At 40.9% G+C, this 13,195-nt stretch overlaps 1 protein-coding gene across 1 annotated transcript in view; it reads right to left on the bottom strand.

The window, feature by feature from the left end:
* LOC307090796 (collagen alpha-3(VI) chain-like) overlaps positions 1-1,838 on the bottom strand; it is an 85,075-nt gene extending 83,237 nt beyond the window's left edge. Inside the window, exon 1 of the mRNA XM_079757571.1 lies at positions 1,548-1,838. The gene's annotated coding sequence lies outside the window, so the exon portion shown is untranslated. The remainder of the gene's footprint in view (positions 1-1,547) is intronic.
* Between the last annotated feature and the right edge of the window lie 11,357 nt (positions 1,839-13,195).

Below are 13,195 nucleotides of genomic sequence, written 5' to 3'. Positions count from 1 at the left end.
ACAAAGAAACCAAAGTACTTTTCTTGAATTTGACTTATCTTCGTAAATAAGGTACCTGGCACGCTTCTGTTCTCGCTAGCAACCCTTTTTTTCCATCAACCAAAGCAGCAGAAGAGACTGTTGGCAACAGCCAATAAAATGGGATTGTGTTTGGTGTCTGTCCTGAATGTGCTCTTTCAGTACGGCTATATATGGGCGTCCAACAGGAGGCCCTGGGCGGCTGCTTGTAAACCTTACATTTAGACAAACAGCAGCGCAATCTGGAGGCAACCCCCACTTTCCATTTCACTGATGAGCGGCGGGGGATTCGGCACCTCCAGCATTGTAAAACGGGATCCCATCGTATTGTTCTAGATGCGTAGCATGTACCGCTGTTGTGAAAATACCGTTCCTTTGTCACATGAAGTCATACATTATTTTATGTTCCCTTTTTTCCTTTTAATATTTGTTTAAAAAAAGTAGAGGAAACTGTCTGTCTCCACCTGGACAGACATGCAGGCGGCGATGAAGATTAACGGCCCACACCTGGACAGGCTCAGCCCTCCACCCCCTACTCCCCTCTTCCAGGGGACCCAAGGCCTGCTGGCCCGGCCAAATCTGGCCAGTGGTCTGGAAAACAGACATTTCACACTTTCCACTCTTGCGTTTGCCTTAGAGAGGGTGTGGTCTTTGCGTGCGCTACCGTTGCGTCGCCTCAATCTGTTCAGCCACCACTGTGTGCTAGGGCGCAGTGGTGGTTGAGGTTTTCTGTTCTGCGCACTGGACTCCCTCCTTTTACACTGAATGGATGACCGCATGTATTTTCGATCCAAGTGCAGATCACTGAAGGTGATATCATTTAGTGGTACAATTTGAAATAATCTACTCACACAATGCTGTTTGTTTGAGTCTATAAAAGTCGGCAGCTCTCTGTATGGAAATACTTGGGTCAGCCCGGGTATTTTTATTGGGATCTTTGATGCTAGGAAAGTCTCAGTTCTCTCAAGAATAGAATTTAATACAGTTTACGTGTATAACGTTGGTCAGGTCAGGTTGCAGATATCAAACCTCTTAAAAACGAAATAAGAATACAAAGATGATGGCAAATAGAAAAAGCATATGGAACACACACACACACACACACACACACACACACACACACACACACACACACACACACACACTCACACTCAATCGACGAGTACATTCCATAACAATATATATCTCAGTCCTCTGGACTAGTCTGTGGTTCCCCTTAAGCCCTTTCCATGAGTCTCTCGCCAAACTACTGCTCTCACTCATAAGATAAATGCATGCTGCCTGATATTTACGAGCAAGTCAAAAGGCCTCTGCAACTCTATGATCAAGACACACAGTGTAAGCTCCCGAGTCACAACTGGAATTCCAACTGTATGTTCAATTTCACGCACATGCCATTGTCCATGTCAACCTCAAAGGAGGCACATAAAAAGGATTAGTTTGAGTATGCACATTGCAACCATTTGCACAAAAGTAAGCCACCAAACATCAAACTTTCCCAGTTAGGCCCACATTTATAATCTACTTACCCTGTATGGAACTGGATGTATTCCAAGGTGTTGTCTTTTTCTTCTCTTCTTTAACTGAAAGAAACACTTATACAAAAGGAGAAAACAGTGGCCTCTTGGGCAATATCCTCCGGTGTAAATCCCCTGGCTGCACCAACTCTTCCTGACGGGAGGTGGATGAACAAGGATGTGATGGGGTTGGGATGGGGGTCATGGGGTTTGAGGGGAGATGATAAGAAAAGTCCAGCAGGGAGAGGATGGAGGGGGAGCAACTGAGATCAGAAGGAGCAAAGACAGAGAGACGGACAGACAACCTCCTAGTCTCTCACCAGAGGAGCTGTGGTACGGACTCAGAGTCTCCAATGGGACAAACCTCTCGCCTTCTGGAGCCTTGCCATCTTTCTTTTCCTCCACCCACTCGGAAGAAGAAAAAAGGAGACCGAAGAGGGTGGGAGCAAAGAGGAAAAAAAGGAAAAGAGCAGCCCTAAACGAGAAGCAGACCGCGGGCCCTGTTTGGTGTTGGATGTGAGCGAGGGGGGGGGAATGATGTCACAGCCCCTCGGTGGGATTTCTCTTACCCCATCCATGTAAAATCATCTCAGACTACATGGCAACCATAAAATGTCCTTATTCATGAAGACCAAAATGTGTTTTCAGAACACATATTCAGCTAAAACACCTATTCCGGTACTCTTTTCTAGGGCGTATTCACAGTCCGAAGAACACTACTTGTAAAAGGATAGGATGAGCCATGGGATTTGTTTTTCTCCAAATAAATGTTTGCACTTGCAGATGTTTCACTGGGGAATGTGCAACAGACATGGCTGTGGGCTTGGCGTCCATTGATAGGATTCGGCTGCCTGGGAAAAGCAATGACACACTGTGGTAAGCATGATTAGTAGAGTCTCAGCATATCAGCCAGCCTTTCATGGAGCCTCATTACAGCTGCTGCAAAATGATCTGCAGCTGATCCCAGCTGAGACTGTATGGATCCCTTTATGTACAAGGATAAAGCGGCAGGAAAACCCTTGTCAGTTGGATGTGCATTGTAGAGTGTTTTATTGCTTAGACTTACTACATTAAGTGGGTTTTTGTTGTCTCATTGGAATGTTACTGCTCATATGACATCTATATTATTGAGACATATCCTTTCAAATGTTACCACTGAAGATTTGTCAGTATTATGCAATTTTGCCCACAAGCACGCAATAAACCAAACACTACAAGGCCATAGTAATTATATTCATAACAACACCAACTATGATGATATAAGCTAACACTTACGACATCCAAAGTGAAACGACCAGTATAATTGAATTATTTGACTGAGTTTAATACAAGTTTACTTGTGGACCTTGCATCCTCACTTCTGTTTCCACAAAAACCATAGACTATATGTTTCCCAACTAAGAAAAATCCCCAAATCTGTCATTGAAAAGAGCCTCCACACAATTTTCTTAAAAATGACCCAAAGATGTCTTGAATCTTGAATGCAAAAAGGGTAATGAATCACTTGACTAGCTAATATGTGTTTCTCTGTAGGTTCCTCATGTAGCCTACTCTAGTCCATGTCCAGTACGGTCACACTTAATAGGTCAATGCTCACACACTCCCTACTTCCTGCATTGTGTTGTGCTGTTATGCTGCTAGGCAACCCCATCCTGGAAATGCTGTTGCATCCCATCAGACTAAAGGCTGTTCTGTCGGCTTTCTGCTCTGATGAAACGGAGGCAGGCCAAACGATGAGCGACATCGTCATGTGCGTATTTTAGCAACAAATCAGGTTCTGTGGACGCTAAAGTTAGGAGATCCTTCCGTAACATGTCGATAAAGAGAAAGATGTCAACCCTGATTTTAGAAACAGGCCACACATTCACACATGGACAGCAAGCACTAACTAAACCGAGAGCTTTTCAATTCACACCCTTTTGCGCCCCTTTAAAAAGCTAATGATGACATTGTTGTGGGCTATTAACGTCACACTCACCGCACTTGGCCAGGATGTCAAGGCACAGCGAGCCTAACATCTGGCCCAACGTTATGGCTACGCCACCTGGGTGACCTCATAGGGTGTGGCTAGAAGAACGCAATAGTTCCTGTCCTCTAAACCAACCCCTTCTTCTACCTAATGATCTCCAGCTTTGATATATATATATATATATATATATATATATATATATATATTGTAACACTCTAACCCTACGATAGGGGTACAATAATTCAATTAACTAACTTTAGTTGGTGCCGTATTAAGCATTAACTTGCAATTAACTAAAAGTAAATACAGTTAACTGAGGGTCTCTTAATGATTTACTAATGGTATTAATGTCAACTAAGACAAGAGTGTTCATGTTCAAGGTATGAACTTATCAATTGCGTTATGTATGAATGTATGATTTAATACCGTGCTTAACATGAACACGATTATCTTAGTTAACATGAACACCATCAATACACATGAGAACCATTAGTAAACGATTACTAGAATTATTTAACTGTTAGTAAATTGTTAGTGAATGCTTATAACTTCAATTTGTATATATATATATATATATATATATATATATATATATATATATACTTAGCACAGAGTATCCAATTAAACCGAATGTTCCATTTTTGGAACATTCGGATGACTTTGTAGGTGTGGCATGGACAGTTCTACGCCCCTTCAGGGCGTGGAAAGTGTGTACAAGCTTAAGAAATTAATCAGGCAAAATGTTAGTTACCATGAATAGCCATGCCATGAAACACACACTGTTTATTTTCCCTCGTCATATAAAGAAACAAAGACGGACTTGCACATAACGGACTATTGAAACTTGTTAGCAGGCCTTTCCCTGCCTTGCCCCAATGAAGACATTACTAGTAGGAACAAACTGCTCATTGGACTGTTTGGTGTGTAGTGTTACCCTACGTTAATGGGTACATTTCCACTCAGGCATAGCAAACAGAAGGGAGACACTGAATAGGCCTCAGCTTACTCACACCACGCTAGACGAATTGCTGGCATTATGATGGCTAGTATAAAGTTTGCATTGTACTGTTAGAGAAATCATTAATTAAGTTCCATTTTGAGCACATATTTTATTTTCACACGGGTGGACTGTGATGATTTTGTTCAGAAATAATGACATATGTATGCTATTAATGTATTAGCCAATGCGTGAGGGCATACACTTTGAGAATGGTTGGCTCCAGTAGTAATCCCTAACCTTGTCTTGCCCATCAGTTGGGCAAGACAAGGCCATGGAATGTTCTATATCTGTAGCCAAAATTGCAAAACAGCCTTTCACAATGAGCTCCACGCCAAAAAAAAAAACAAAGAAAACTGCTTGGACTTAACTGCTCAATAAAAAAAATGCTGATGCAACTACCGAGGTAGCAGCATGGTTAAACTAAATGGCTATTAACTACCCATAGGTTAGCAGCCAGCATGGTTAAACCAAACAGCAAGCAGAGTTAACAGTCAGAGGCAGGATTCAAATGTCACAAAAGTCACAGGTCAGGCTCAAGCAAGCGAATATTACACTTCGATACACACTATTACACTCTCAATAAGGACTCCCACAGGGAACGGGAGTTAACATGAGCAAGGACACATACAGGTATTTATGCTCCCAGGGAGGGGTTGAAGTGCAATCTAGTTAAATAACCAGTCCATTTAGACAAAAAGTGAATGTTACCAAAGTGCAGTAGAGCTATCTGTAACGGGTGTGGCCGCACTGCTACTGTTCATGAATGGGCGCACATCCTAACCCTAACGGATATAATGGTCTGCGTTGTGTTCGGGGGTGAATGCGCTGGATGGGTGGAAGGACGGCTGGACAACAATGGAGGATGGCTTTTCTCATTTATTGTTATCTGCATGAGCCAAAGGAAAACGTGTCACTGCATGTAAACGGTCGTAGACAGGACCACATTCCCTCCTCGACTCAGATAGATAACAGCGTTCTGAGCTTGGCGCTGCATATACGTCCCTAAACACGGACTTTTCTTAAAGCGACAGTACAGGTATAATAAACACATTAACATAGGAGTTGGAACAAGTAACAAAAATGTACCTTGAACATAACTTAAACACATACTGGCTTCATATTAATCAGCATTTGGTGACATTTCAACAAAACTAAAACACGTCGATTCACCCTGGTTACTTATCCATGGAGGCATCTCATCATAGAGCATTTTTATACACACTTATCTCCAATGGAATTGTATGTTAATGCTAAATAAAGAACAAGTTGCACAGAAAACCAATGCATAACTGGCCCAAAAATCATATTTATTAAGACAAATCTTTACATTGAGTCCAAAAATGCAGCTGCTTCATGACGTGTTCATCACTTTGTAATCCAGGATTTGGATCTTGATGGTATAACTGAACCCACATGATAGTATATAGCTGCTGTATATCAGGAATCAGACAATATGTTCAAGCCTTTCTGTGAAAAAACCTTGATTTAACTTCAATGGGACTATGTACTCAAAAACTTTATTGAGTAAAGCAATAACTATCTGAAAATCTATGAATACCAATCATGAACCATGGCAGCCACTTTATGCAGACATTGTCATGTGTAAACTTGTGTTGTATCTATATGACCTTGCAGCCATCAAAAATGGGGATATTTGTTCCCTCATGACTTTCATGGAGAAGACTGTGACATGTGGAAAAGGGTATTGGTATTTCATAGTTGAGGCTTCATACACTGGTTCATTACGTAGTTCATGCATGCAGAAGTTTAATTTAATAGCCATCTTCTTCAATTAGTAGGACTTAGCGTTTCTACACTACTGATATTTCTACAATGACATTTATCTGCTATAACGTGAGGGGACTTCAGGGAATCTAGGCACATCCATCACTGTGATTGATACATTATAATGTAATACACACACAGTTTTGCTTCTGTGTTGGGCTATTTCTGTGTGTCATACAAATGTATCTGTATTCTGTCATGTCTGAATAGACTGAATAGAATTCATTGTCAAACTGAAACTAACAAACTTCTATGCCTAATTTGTTTATATAATGTCCTTTTACCTGTTAATCAAATGTTTAAAGAGAGGAACTATTCATTATGATCCCATGCACGTAATTGTGAACCGTATTTTGTCATTCAATCAACTCTGTATTTGTTAACTTCAGTCAACCTACCAAGTCAGTTTGGGTTTAAGGCATTCTCTGGCCCATTAATGCAGCTAATGGGCCGTGCCTGCTCGGACCGAACCAGTACAGGCTCAGGTCAGGCTTGTTTTCTTGAGCCTGATTTAAGATTTAAAGTGAAGAATGCCGAACAAACAATCTAAATTAATTGAAGAGTATAAATAATACCCAGCTATGAAAGTATGATCTTGGCAGGAGCACTGTGCAAGGAGCAATGTCATCGCAATGTCATCGTAACATGTCTGCAACACTAGAGTTAATTTTCCAAAGTACTTTATTTGAAAAAGAAAATATGGTGACGCTTCATATTACGGTCCTTGTAATAAGCCTTTGATAATAGGTAATAAGACGCTTATTATATGCTTATTAACATTAATTGGTGTTAATAAGACTATTTATAATTGTTAATGATAACATAATAAACATGTTTATTGTGAGATTAATAGATTATAAGACTTTTATAAGCAGTTTTTTTAAATGTTGATGTTCAATTCTTTTTTTCAAATTAAAAATATACAGTATATTTTTTTCAAAAGAGCTGTCCTACAGTGTTTTTGTGAGTCAATGTTATGGCTTGCCGCCATTTTTACAGTACATGTATTTTTTATTTCACATTTTAGCAACATTGATAACATATAGTAGCCTGATCATTAACTGCTAGTGTATATTAAAGGACTTATTTACTTACTTAAATAAGCATAAAAATTGCTTAGTAAAGGTTTAACAATGATATAATATGTAAGTTAGTAAGACTCAATAAATGGGTTTGTAATGCGTTTATTAACAACTTAAGAAACTCATAAGACCATTATTAATGTTATTAAGCAATGCATAAATAGTTAACAAGTTTCTTATAAGTGCTTATAAAAGTCTTATAATCTCACAATAAACATGTTTAATATGTTATTATTAACACTTATTGATAGTCTTATTAACACAAATTAATGTTAATAAGCATATAATAAGGGTCTTATTACATATTAACTAAGGCTTAATACAAGGACCTTAATATAAAGCGTTGCCGAAAATATTTATCTTCTTGTAATATGACAAATTAAATCAATCAAAGATGACGTTTAACGCATAGTTTTGTAGGATTTGTTTAAATAATCGTAGCAAGGCTTTTTAGACATGTTCAAGTATCAATAGAACCGTATACACAGTACAGCAGCAAATTAAGACTTTTAGGGCATGAGAATAGATTTCCACCATACCTACCATGATTGCAATATGGAGGCATTCAGAATCCTCCATGGGTAACACAAATGCACAATATGGAGGCATTCAGAATCCTCCATGGGTAACACAAATGCACAATATGGAGGCATTCAGAATCTTCCATGGGTAACAGAAATTCACAATATGTTTCATAAGGGCAAACCTAAATGGGAAGCAGGCGTCCATGACAACCGGCCAAGGAGGAACAGGACCAAAAAGAGCAAGAATTCCTTGGGTCCAGGAGGAGGTATAAAAGGGAAATGTGTTGAGCAGATGAAGAGCACAGCTGCAAGCCATCTCTCCCCTGGTCCTTTGATTCTCCCTCCCTCTCCTGGAGGAACACAGGCTCTATAGCCATGCGCCATGGCCCAAGGTTCCATCTCATGGTCCTGGCCCTCATCCGGCAAAGAACCATTGTTGAATGAATTGAATAATTTAAATAAATGTCATTACCCCCAAAGGCAGATGACGTGAAGGTCAGATGAATGCATTTGAATAACCATCTGACCTTCATACTGGAATGTTTATCTCCCCTTATCTTGACCTCTCTTGCTAGTAAAACACTGATCCAAATGAGGCTTGATTGGTTGAAACATGTTAAACAGATTAGAAGTAATGATTATCACATCCAAGATGGGTGCTCATATTAACGTGGTAAGAAATATGAAGGAATAATACAGGATGGACCCTCACATATATTTTTTTCTTTGATGCCATGACAGCTTAAACTGCACGGACAGGCGAATGGCTGCAACAAGACGAGCCAGCAGTCCTTCATTTGAACTTATGTTACGGCGGTTCCAGGTTCAATTGCACTGCTGGGAACAGCTTTATGAAAGAGAGCTTGGAAGAGGAACTGCATGTTTTTGAAGTGCTGAGAACATTGAAGCCTTGCATATAGACAAGGGGCTGCATACTGTTGGCCTTGTAGACTGTTTATTATTTTCAACTCAAGCAGGATGTGTTTTTTTTATGGAACTTTATTTAGATTACATCATGACAAATACAGAGAGAAAATGCAAATGTAACCCAGGTTATTCTCTGTCGTTCCAAAGTTAAAGGAATTCAGAAGTACTGTAGTTTACGATGCCCCCTAAACGCATCGCGGGCGCATGCACGGCAGCACAGAGCAAGATACGAGACACACGCGCAACTGCGATAGTTTATTAATGAAGAAAATGATATAGATAAGATACCTAACTGATAAAGATAAGATACCTAATAGAAAAAACTGTATTAGAGACACTTGTTAGAGAGAGAAAACTGCTAGAGGTTTGGGAGAAGTCTTCTGGGGAGAGCTCCGGACAGGTGCTTTCCGAGTTAATAGACGGATCATCCTGGTGAGATAACTGCTCTAGTTAGCTAATTAGCACTTGGTTAGCCGCTTAGCATTACCTTGTTGTTGCTACAATAAATAATTGTGTGTTAAATTGCCCGAGATATGTGTGTGAAACTTAAAAACCAGTCAGGATATAATGTATATGTGACGTGAACTGAATACGCCATTTAGCATCGAAAATGAAGGTGTGTATTGCTGCCTTGAAGCTAGGCTAATTTGCACGTCTAGCTGCGTTTTGTGCCTTGAAGCTAGGCTAATTTGCACGTGCAGGCAGTGGCCATGGTAGTGTGTTAGCTACAGGCAATATGTGCAGTATGTTAGAACATGGTTAAACTGACATGTATGGAGAAATAAGTTAAAGAGTTGATAAATGCATACAATGAGGTTCATGTTTAAAAACAGCTAAAAGGCTAAAGTTAATTCATATGCTGTTTGCAGCTATTGCAGAGTTTATTCTGTGTGTACTTTTAAGATTTTTTTTTTTTTTTTTGAGGGACGACTGTTTCAACTGGACTGATTCAACTGCTTCCACCACCATCGCTGTTCCTGGATGCCATCATCTCTCATCGGACATCTGTTGCATGGACATTGCTCAAAATCCAGGCGGTGGTAGGAACGAAATTAAGGAACCAAATTGAGGATTATTTTAGTTTGATACTTTTTTATTCTGAGTACTCTTATGGTTCTTGGGCCCAAGACTAGTCCCATGCGGGCTACATTTTCGGTTTATTTGAATTACTTCAAATAAATTAATGCATAACTTTTATTCTGTCCCTTCGTGGTCACATGTTTGTTGTGGGGGTTGGAGGTCTCATTAATCTAACGGTGTATTAAGCTACAATCAATCTCCTTACCAATCAAAATTAAACCTAGAATCTTAAGTAACCTCATATACACTTTAAGCATAGATACCCCACCTCTTGGGGTCACCAGAAGGTTACATAAACAGCCACCAAATGTCCAGGGAATGATGAACCAGCCCCCTGTTTGTTTATTTCATTAACTACTCTTCGAAATAGGATTTCCAATGTTGCGCCAAAGAGTTGCTATAAGCAAACGCCAGAACTTCAAAAACAGCCCGAAACATGGCCAAACATGTGACGCAGTAGATGTTTCCATGAGTGATTCGGGGTTTGGACAGAGCTTCTGGAACACTTCTCCTCAAGAATTCCCATGGTCAACCTCAGGCCCTCGCTCCACCTCCTCCTGTAGTACGATACGGATGGAGCAACTGGGAACCTCCCCTTCACACGCTCATTCCTCCACAGAGGGAGGTCAACAGGGAGCGATGGCTGTCGTTCTCTCTTCAAGGGTTAACAAACAACGGGGTTTGATGGAATCTCTTCATCTTTACACAAATACCTACAAATACATCTGAACAAATTCCTCAAATGTGGAGTGAAAGTAGTAGAAAAAGTAGAGTAGAAAAAGAAAGCCTGTCTTCTGTTGCCGTTCTGTAAATGCGGTGTGATAGTTAGTGCTGCTTGTTAAACCACACCACGGACTCAACGGGACTGAGTGTGTTTCCTACAGCTACCACTGTAACTGCCCTATGGTGTATCACACATCTCCCTCTCTCTCTGCCAAATAAGGCCGCACGCCATCGGCCAGCGACGCTCCTGTGACTCACCCATCCCAGCGAACAATGGCTGCCATTGAAATCCCAGTGGTGGACTTAAATTGACAGCTGGAATCTATTATTGCTTCACCCGGTAGCCATGACTACTTCACAATAACTAAGCAGCATATATATTCATGAATGAAAGAGCGAAGGAAAGAAAAACGTATCGGAGCAGGGTGGAAGGAGGAACCATGACTCTGCCGGTGGTTCTGAGCGCTCTTCGTGGTGGAACCGACACTTGAACAGCCCCTTTAGAGCGGTGCGTGTTTGGGCCTTGACTCACTGTACAGTCGCCTTTTCCACCGACGCTGCTCCACCAGTGGTATTTACCTTGAGGACTTACAATTTCCAAGATTTAGATAAATAAGGCAGCTCCCCGACATCTGGAAATCATTTGTGCTCATCAGGCTTACGCTTGTGTTTCCCGGCATGCTAATGCAATTTGCTGTACTCGGAGGGTGTTTGAAAGGGCTTACACCATACATCATGCCCCCGCCATGTCCAACTTCAACACTAAAATACCACTGACAAGCCTGACCGATAGTGTATACAAGACGCACAAGCTCCCCGCTTCTACTAAACCTCAACCCCATCCCAATTTATGACAAGGTATAACAGAAACAACACAGAGTTGTTTTAACTCACAGCGTGACTTGGCCTTATCACTTAGGATCACTGCACAGGATCACTGCAGGAAGAAAACCCACAACTCACTGTGTGTTCAGGCTTAGAGGACAGTGTACCGGGTCTGCACGCCCAGGCTGAGGAACTGCTGCATGAAGTTGGAGTTGTAACGAATGCCTCACCACGGAAGAGAGATAAAAAAACGTTAATAAAAACCAAAATTATATTTTGCAAAGGTTTGTGAAAGACTTGGGCTCCAGGTGACAGGGCCATTCTAAACTAACAGGAAACGGGTCTGAAGGACGCTGTCCTGTTTTGGGGAATTGGAACGGCAATTCCCCAACCATCCCCCAGCATGTCATTTTACCTTTCTAAACTGTATGCTGTTCATTTTTTCTAAAATGTTATTGACTTTTAGTTCAATGACCCAAAATGTGATGTATTTCACCATGTCAAGCAGTACAGTCTAGTTCTACACTAAGGCGTGTAGACGCAGACACCTGGGAGAGTCCATCACTCATGACTGTGATCTTGATCCCAAATAGCAGAGCATGGCGGTGGTTCCTCAAGGAAATGACTTGCGTTCTAAAAGCTGTATCAGAGTGGCTATGGGCTGAAGGATCAGCAGTGAGTGGAGGCTATGGTAAAAGAGACACTAGTAAACATTGCTGAAGCTGAAGCTGTTCTTCATGATAACTTCCATTTCAGTTGTGCTTACATTTCAATCGTTTATTTCTATAATGTTGGACATTAATAAAAAACACAAATTTTAACAATTGACATTTATTTATTATATGTGTAAGTTAAAAGATGCTGAATGCACAATAAATGCAAAACTAGGCTCTTCTGTAGATGTCAGCAAAGTTCAGAAAGAAAAGGGACAAGGTTTTACAACTGTTTATATGTGATGAGGAACAACCAAGACTCAAGCTTTAAGAACCAGCCTGGTCAAATCAAGCCCTTCACACACACTCATTACCTTCCTTTTGGCAGGCTATCTGTATTCATCTCTCTAAGTCTCGCTCCTTCTGACTTCATCTCTCATTCTCTTCCTCTGTCTTGAAGTCCCTCCATCTGTCTCCCTCAGTTTTGCAGGCTCTCTCTCTCACTCACTCACTCACTCACTCACTCACTCACTCACTCACTCACTCACTCACTCACTCACTCACACACACACACACAAATTTGAGGATGAGTTCACTCATTTACATGTAAATCTATTTTAACCCATTTTGATCTGCTGTGCACTGTTGCTAGCTTTGTAGAAGTCCCCGTAAGTTCAACATCCCCTTTGGCCGTCTCCATAATACGCCTTTGTTGCTCGGCCGAAGCTGCTCTTCGGAAAATATGTGTTGCTGTGAGGCGGCGGTGCCCAGCTGGCCATGTGAAAGGAAAGTCTCTGATGCATTCTCTGCACTGGATGTTGAGAAACCGTATGGCCCATGTGAGAGCCCGACTCCCCGAACCCTTTCTACAGACCACTGTGGACAATCGCAAACAACAGCCCGAGAGATTGGAGTCAATTTGAATGTGAGTTTCTGTTCTGAGACTTTTACACATATACATATACATGTATATATGTGTATGCTTACAGTTTTTTCAATTGCTTGAACACTATAGACACATGCTCAGACCAAAGTAACACAACTTGAAGTTTTTGTTACTATACCTTAAACACATGCAACCATACCTTAAAC

This window comes from Pollachius pollachius, assembly GCF_949987615.1.
Source record: "Pollachius pollachius genome assembly, chromosome: 20".
NCBI lineage: Eukaryota > Metazoa > Chordata > Actinopteri > Gadiformes > Gadidae > Pollachius > Pollachius pollachius.
The sequence above is the reverse complement of the archived record's forward strand: the minus strand, read 5'-3'. Positions and strand labels throughout refer to the sequence as shown.